The 7354-nt window shown below is 52.3% G+C and overlaps 1 long non-coding RNA gene across 1 annotated transcript; it reads right to left on the reverse strand.

Moving 5' to 3' along the window:
- Positions 1 to 747: 747 nt before the first annotated feature.
- On the reverse strand, positions 748 to 3239 carry LOC144223712 (uncharacterized). Its single transcript, XR_013332798.1, has 3 exons — positions 3163 to 3239; positions 2925 to 2993; positions 748 to 2088 (listed from the first exon to the last, which is right to left on the reverse strand). It is a non-coding gene; the product is annotated as an uncharacterized LOC144223712 (long non-coding RNA).
- Between the last annotated feature and the right edge of the window lie 4115 nt (positions 3240 to 7354).

Genomic DNA, 7354 nt, shown 5'->3' on the forward strand with positions numbered 1-7354 from the left:
TTTTTTAGATAAAAATCTAAAAAGAAAATACCGGATGACTAAAATTAGAGTCTTGGGCTTTGTCATGGTAAATCGTTTAGGGAACAAAGTGGGAGAATCAAGCATTTGGTCGATCTGGTTCCCTTTCCCTAAAAAAAATATTTTCTCCAAATCATTTCGAAGACTGGGTAGCAAAATGGCTGTCGTGTGATATACATCTAGAGAACCATCAAAGCCCATCAGAAGAAAATAAAAAAAAAATCAAGGAATGCTAAGAATGTTCTGGAGGGAGCATGAGTCTTTATTTCATGGAACCAGTTATGGGTTGCTCGGAAGCTGGTGGCTGCCCTGAAAGGCTGGCTTATCTGTAGGTCAGCCCCTAACAATGTCACTTGTCCACAAGAGTTGAGAACTGTGAGGAATAATAACATCACCACCAGCTGCCCTCTGTTGAGTGCTTACCGTATTCCAGGCACTCTTCCATGAACTTAGAGTGTGTCAAGATTTGTAATCCCAACTCTGTGAGAGAGGTCTTATCTTTTCCACCCTCCCTCCTAAGGATGAGGAAACTGACATGAGAAGTTCAATAATTTACCCAGGGTCACGCCCCCCGTAAATGGTTGCGCTGGATTCAGGTCAGTCTGGTTCAGAGCCCGAGAGCTCTGCATTCCAACAAAGAAGGCGAGGAAGTTAGAACAAACAGTAAGTGTTTATTAAGTGCCAGCTACTTCACACATGATTATTTCACTCAACCCCGCCCCCCCCAACACATCCTTAGCCCCATGTTATAGCCCAGAAACGGCAGACTTAGGGTTTAATGGCAAGCTAGTAAGAGGTAGAGCTAGGATTGAACCTTAATTTGCCTGACCATAAACCTGTGCTTTTTTCATTAACCATGAAATTTCAGAGCCGCGTCCAAGCATGAAAGCACGCGTAGAAAATCTCTTGCTTAGCGCTTCACCCTTAACTTTGGACAGTTTTACAAAGTTGATTACCTAGTGTCCTTGCTCAAAGCCAGCAAATATGTGGGGGTTCAGAGGACGAAGGTAGGGAGACGAACTTCAGGGGAAATAACATTGATAAGGTGGTAAATGTCCAAGACAAGAAGAGTTTTTAAATAAGTGGTGTCTCAGCTGTCTATCTTTGAGTAGAAGCTTTATGTTATTTTAAGAAAAAAATTTTATGTCTTTTATTTTGAGAGACAGAGAGTGAGGAGGGGAGGGGCAGAGAGGAAGGGAGACACAGAATCGGAAGCAGGCTCCAGGCTCTGAGCTGTCAGACAAAGCCCGACGCGGGGCTTGAACCCACGAACTGCAAGATCATGACCTGAGCGGAAGTCAGATGCTTAATGGACTAAGCCACCCAGGTGCCCCAAGAACATTTTTAAGAACAGAAAGCAGAGTTACTTAACTCTGAAGAATTCTTTGCCGCGTAGCCTTAACAATCTGACATCACTAAAATGGTGGTTTCAAGGTGATTAACATACACGAGAAGGTCTGCTGGGCTTGGACACCGGTTGCGGGATGCGGCGTGGGTCCTGGGTCTGGGCATGCCACCCTGTCCCTCCCTGCAGCCCCAGGGCAAGCTCTTCCAGGCTCTTCCGAGAAGTCAGCTCTCTTCCCTCTGCCCCCACCCACCACCCGGCAGTTCTGTTCTCACACTAGGGAGGGCTTCGGCGTGCCCGGGGCTTCTTAACACACAGACTGCCGGGCTCCACCCCTGGAATTTCTGATTCAACTGTCTGGGCGCCGAGGATCTGCATTTCCACCTTTCCAGCCGACGCTGCTGGGGCTCCTTGGAGGACCATGGCTCCAGAGGAAACTGCCTCTTCCATTGCTGCCCTAATCTGTTCAGCGAGTTTGTTTCTACTTCCGCCAAGCTAACAGTTTCTGTGTCTTCTCAGGAGTCAGTGAGCTTCCTGAAGGAGGAAGGTGGTGAATACCAGGGTCATGGCAGGGAGGTGAGGGGCTCCCGAGGCGGGGTTTGTCTGCGGAGCGGGGAGGATCGGGGCTGAGCGGTGTAGCCAGTGATGAGGCTCCAGCCACAGGTCTCTGGGCTTCCCAGTCCCAGACCCTGCAAGGACGTCCAGGCCCAGGGGAAGGTCAGGGGCTGTAAACTGAAACACAAAGAGCCAGTTTTTCAAAGAGGCAGAAGCAGCACTGTCTGGTACCCACATAGCAAAGCATAGTACAGGGAGAGGTGTCCCCCACTCCTCCGCAGACTGCCCTTGCGGCGCCCCCCCCCCGGCCCCCAAGGAATTCAGGCCGCCACTGGCGAAGCCTGAGTGAGACGCCGGCATCCGGCAGAGCAGGGCATGGTCCAGGGCTCGCTGCCCATTACAGTTGCCGTTGGCTGCACGTGGCTATGTCAATGTGAATATCAGTTAATTAGAATTAAAGACAAATGGAGATGCACTCTACCCGGCCGCAGTGGCCACAGTTCAGGTGCTCAGTTGTCACGGATGGCTAAACGGCCATCGTGCCGCACAGCACCAATGGGGGCCACGGCCGTCACTGCAGACAGTTCTGTTGACCGGCGTGGCGTGGGCTTAGGTAATGATGTGGTAAGAGGTAGGACGGCCCTGGGGTGGCGCAACGGAATGTGTCTTCCGCCCTACTGGCCGTTACTGCCCAAGACGGCCCACACTTTGCCGGATCCCACAGATGGGTGCCCGAGAACAGAGGCTCCCCACCTCGCCCCCCACTTTCCTACATTCCCTGGGCCAGGACTGTAGTGCCTGCTGTGGCATGGCACTCGTGGGACAGAGGGGCCCTGGCTGGACTCAAGTAGGACTGTCCCTGAGCGAGGTAAGTCGTCCCTGGTGGGGGGCGCTGCTGTCCACGAGCTCGGGCTAAGCTGGGCCACGCTCTCCGACACCATCAGTGTCGGCAAGGGCCCGGCCTGCTTCCTCCGCAGCAAGCACTCCCTCTCTGCCCTCAGGTAACCTGCGACAGCGCCTTCTCTTGTCATTGCTTCACTTCCACGGACAGCCCTCTCTGCGACGGAATCCAGACCTTTAAAAGGAAGGTGAAAAGCAAAGCAGGCGTGGGTTATCTAGGCCATCGACAGCTTCTCTAGGACTCCGTCTGGTCCCCGTCTGTACATTTCCCAGCAAGGGGGTCTCCCAGCCTTCCGTGCGGACACAGCCGTGGTCTGACAAGTCTGTCTCCAGAGATGACTTACCTGGTTGTGGGAAGCTTAACTGTTCTTGTATCTCATTCTTCCTTAACTCATCGGAAAATGGGAAAGCAGATTCTGACTTCCTTGGGGCTGGCTAGGGGCTAAGAGAAGTGGGAGGGAAAAGAGCTCCAGACTTTCCGGAAGGTCGCACGTGGGACTCGAATTTTGGCAGATGGGCCCTTGTCTGTCTCTGCCATGAGACTTTGTCAGCCCTCACTGTTGCAGGGGTTTTAGTCGATGGCTGCGTAACAAAACAAGGACCCCCCGTCCCTGGGGCAAGTCGAGGGCAGACGGACACAGTCTAAGAACAGAATGCTCAGATAATTAAAGCGAGTCCAGTGTGAGCCCATGCTGTGCCCGTGGCTGGGGTTTAGAAATGTCTAGAGCATGTGGCAACAGGCAACAAGTCTGTTCTTGCCAGGGCCTAAGAGCCTCGTGGGAGGGTTACTTATTTTAAGAGGAGAGGGATCAGGGCACGGCCAGCCTGCGCTAGTGGTGCCCATTCTCAGCTTGGAAGAGGGGATCCTACCTGCATCATGGCATTTGTCGCCAGCTCCGATGCGGGGGGGACGCACCAGGGAGGCCGCTCAAGGATGCCCCGCGGAAGTGCCCGGCTCTGAACTAAAACACAGAGTCGAAGCCACACTGCTGGGAGACTTCGGGGCGCGGTGTGAAGAAGCAGAGTGCGAGCAGAGGTGTTTGCTCACATTTTCCGACAGGACCCACTGGGCTTCGGCCCCCGAAGAGCTCCAGGCCACCAAAAATGGCACATAAATGAGATCGGAGGCGAGGGAGCCCTGGTGGGACCCAGCAAGGACCTCGCTGAACTGGAGAATTCGGTAATCCTGGGGGATATGGGACTCCTTTTCCCTTCCTTTTCAGAAAATTCTGTCTGGAAGCCATTAGGTGAAGTGGAGCAAGGTAGACCTCTGCACCTGAACGGGGTGGCCCAGAGCAGCAATGAGGAGGAGGCTCACACCGGGGTGGGCCACTGTGAGGTTGGGGCCCGTGGGGAGTGAGGGGGGCGTCCACGGGGGAGGGTGGCCCCATGCGTGTCAGAACCCAAGTGCGGTGAGGAAGGTATCCTTGCGGAAGGGAAGCCCAGTGTGGGGTGTCAGGCTTCTGCTGTGAGAAGGGAGTCCCTTGAAGGGTTCATCCTGGCCCAGAGGCTTGGCCCCTAAGTGAGGTGAGGGGGGCTTCTGTATACGAGGGGGGCCTCATGCTGGTGTCAGAAACCTGAGGCGTCTGTGCAAACGGTGTCCCACGCTTGGTGTTGGTGGAAGGGGGAGGACGTCCATGGAGGAGGGCAGCCCAGGGCAGGCGTCCTCACTGAGGCCTGGCGTGGGTGTCTGGCCTGAGCAGAGCGAGGAAGGAGTTGGTGCAGTGCCGTCAAGGGTGGCTGGGAGTCTCATGCTTCTTTGCATCCTGAGCCGAGCAGAGTGTAAGGAGATGAGCAGGCGACCAGGAACTTGAAAGTACTTAAAGTATCTTTGTCCCCGACAAGGTGATGCTGCATAGGAAGCCACTGTGAACGGCTACATTGCTGTGCACGTTGGAAGGATCTGATCTTGTTCTGCTTAACGGGAAACAGGACAATGACTTTCTCTGATGGGCAGGCCTTCCTCTTACTTCCCAGGCCTTCCGTCGGAGGCGGCGAGAAGTACGTGTGTGAACTGCTCAAAGTCAGCCATGTTCTGGCCTCAGTGGGCTAGAACCGCTCACCTCTGGGGAGGGAGCAAGCTTGTAGCTGTGGTGAGCAGACCGCCTCCCTCCCGGACCCTGACCCGCTGATTTGGGCTTGCTGGTCCCTGCAGATCGGTGGCCCTGCTGCCTTCCCCTCTTACAAAAAACACTCTGCTTAGAAAATTTTTTTTTTAATATTTATTTTGAAAGAGAGAGACAGAGTGACAGCAGGGGAGGGGCAGAGAGAGAGGAGGGAGACACAGAATCGGAAGCAGGCTCCAGGCTCTGAGCTGTCAGCACAGAGCCCGACGCGGGGCTCGAACCCATGAACCGTGAGATCATGACCTGAGCTGAAGTCACTTAACTGACTGAGTCACCCAGGTGCCCCCACAAAAATACTGCACTTTTAAAGTAAAATGAGGCCCTTAGGCTTGTTCAGGCACCGGGACACCTTCTAATTCTAAGAGACAGTGGTGTTACCAGAAGCACATGTCTGAGTGAGGGCCCTGGGTGATGGCAATCAGGGGACCAGGACCAGCCACGTCACCTCTGGCAGATGACACCCCTGACCAGGGCAGCTGAGGACAGCCTGCTGGCTGTACTCTGAGGCCTCAGTCTCCTCAGGGTTTCCCTTCTGGTGCTGGGCCTTCTGCAAGCAGAGGACACACCCTTAGTGACAAAGTGTGTGACCCGAAGGCTATCCAGAAGACATCTTATCAAACATTGACCCCTCTCCCCACACGTCCACCCACACTGACAGAATTACATGTGTCTGTTAAAACACAAAGTCATGAAAGACCATTTCATTAAATATTTCTAAGTAATTCTAAACGGAATTGTTTGAAACTTTTCTAAACGTGTTTTATAATTTTGTTTTTAATTCATGTTATTTTCGTTGGAGCCCTGGCTTGGACTTCTTCTACATCCTTGGACATTCGTATCTCTTCCAGTGACTTCAGTTAGCTTTTCTTTTTAATGTTTATTTATTTTTGAGAGGGAGAGAGAGACAGAGCATGAGCTGGGGAGGGGCAGAGAGAGAGGGAGACACAGAATCCAAAGCAGGCTCTAGGCTCTGAGCCGTCAGCACAGACCCTGATGTGCGACTCAAACCCATTAACCATGAGATCACGACCTGAGCTGAAGTCGAACGCTCAACCAACTGAGCCACCCAGGCGCCTCACTTCAGTTAGAGTTTTTCAGGTTCCATTGTCCCAAATTTCTTCTCCATCCTGATCTTCTTTCCTAAATTGCAGATCCAGATAGCAGACTGCCTCCTGCAGGTGACCACGTGGATTTCTCTCAGGCCCCTGGCCTCGTCCCCAGGCCACCCCAGACTGCCGCTCTTATAGCCCCATGTCCTGTCCAGGAAATAAGAGTGCATTTCTTCACTGGATTATTTGTTTTTGGGGTGTGGAGTTTGGTGAGTTTCTTATGAATTTTGGATACTAGCCCTTTATCCGATATGTCATTTGCAACTATCTTTTCCCATTCGGTCAGTTGCCTATTAGTTTTATTGATTGTTTCCCTTGCCATGCAGAAATTTTTTTATCTTGATGAGGTCCCAGTAGTTCAGTTTTGTTCTTGATTCCCTTCTGGAAAACAGTGTGGAGGTTCCTCAAAAAATTAACACTAGAACTCCCCTATGGCCCAGCAATAGCACTGCTAGGAATTTACCCAAGGGATACAGGAGTGCTGATGCATAGGAGCACAGGTACCCCAATGTTCATAGCAGCACTCTCCACAATAGCTGAATCAGGGGCATCTGGGTGGCTCAGTCGGTTAAGCGTCCGACTTTGGCTCAGGTCATGATCTCAAGTTTGTGGGTTTGAGCCCCGCATTGGACTCTGTGCTGACAGCTCAGAGCCTGGAGCCTGTTTCAGATTCTGTGTCTTCCTGTCTCTCTGACCCTCCCTTGTTCATGCCATCTCTCTCTCTCTCAGAAATAAATAAAAAATAATTTAAAAAAAAAAATAGCCAAATCATGGAAAGAGCCTAAGTGTCCATCAACTGATGAATGGGTCAGGAAGATGTGGTTTGTCTATACGATGGAATACTACATGGCAATGAGAAAGAAGGAAACCTGGCCATTTGTGGTGATGTGGATAGAACTTGAGGGTGTTATGCTGAGTGAAATAAGTCAGGCAGAGGACAGATATGCTTCCACTCATAGGTGGATTTGGAGGGACTTAACAGAGGACGAAGCAGTAGGAGAAGGGGAAAAATAGTTGGGGAGAGAGAGGGAGGCAAACCACGAGAGACTCTTGAATGCCGAGAACAAACTGAGGGCTCATGGGGGNGCGCAGCCCACCCAAAGACCTCAGCACATCAGCTGCTAAGTCCTGCTGATCTTACATTCTAAGTCGTTCTCAAGTCTATCGTGGCTGCGCCCCCATCGTCAATATTCCGATTCCATCCGATTTAAGGCACCACCACCCTGTAATATTGCCAACTGTCTCCCAGCTTGTCTGGTCTGCTCCAGCCTTGCCACACGGCCCCCGCCCGCCCCCTTCAA

The sequence above is a fragment of the Crocuta crocuta genome, unplaced genomic scaffold (genome assembly GCF_008692635.1).
Source record: "Crocuta crocuta isolate KB4526 unplaced genomic scaffold, BGI_CrCroc_1.0 scaffold70, whole genome shotgun sequence".
Lineage (NCBI taxonomy): Eukaryota > Metazoa > Chordata > Mammalia > Carnivora > Hyaenidae > Crocuta > Crocuta crocuta.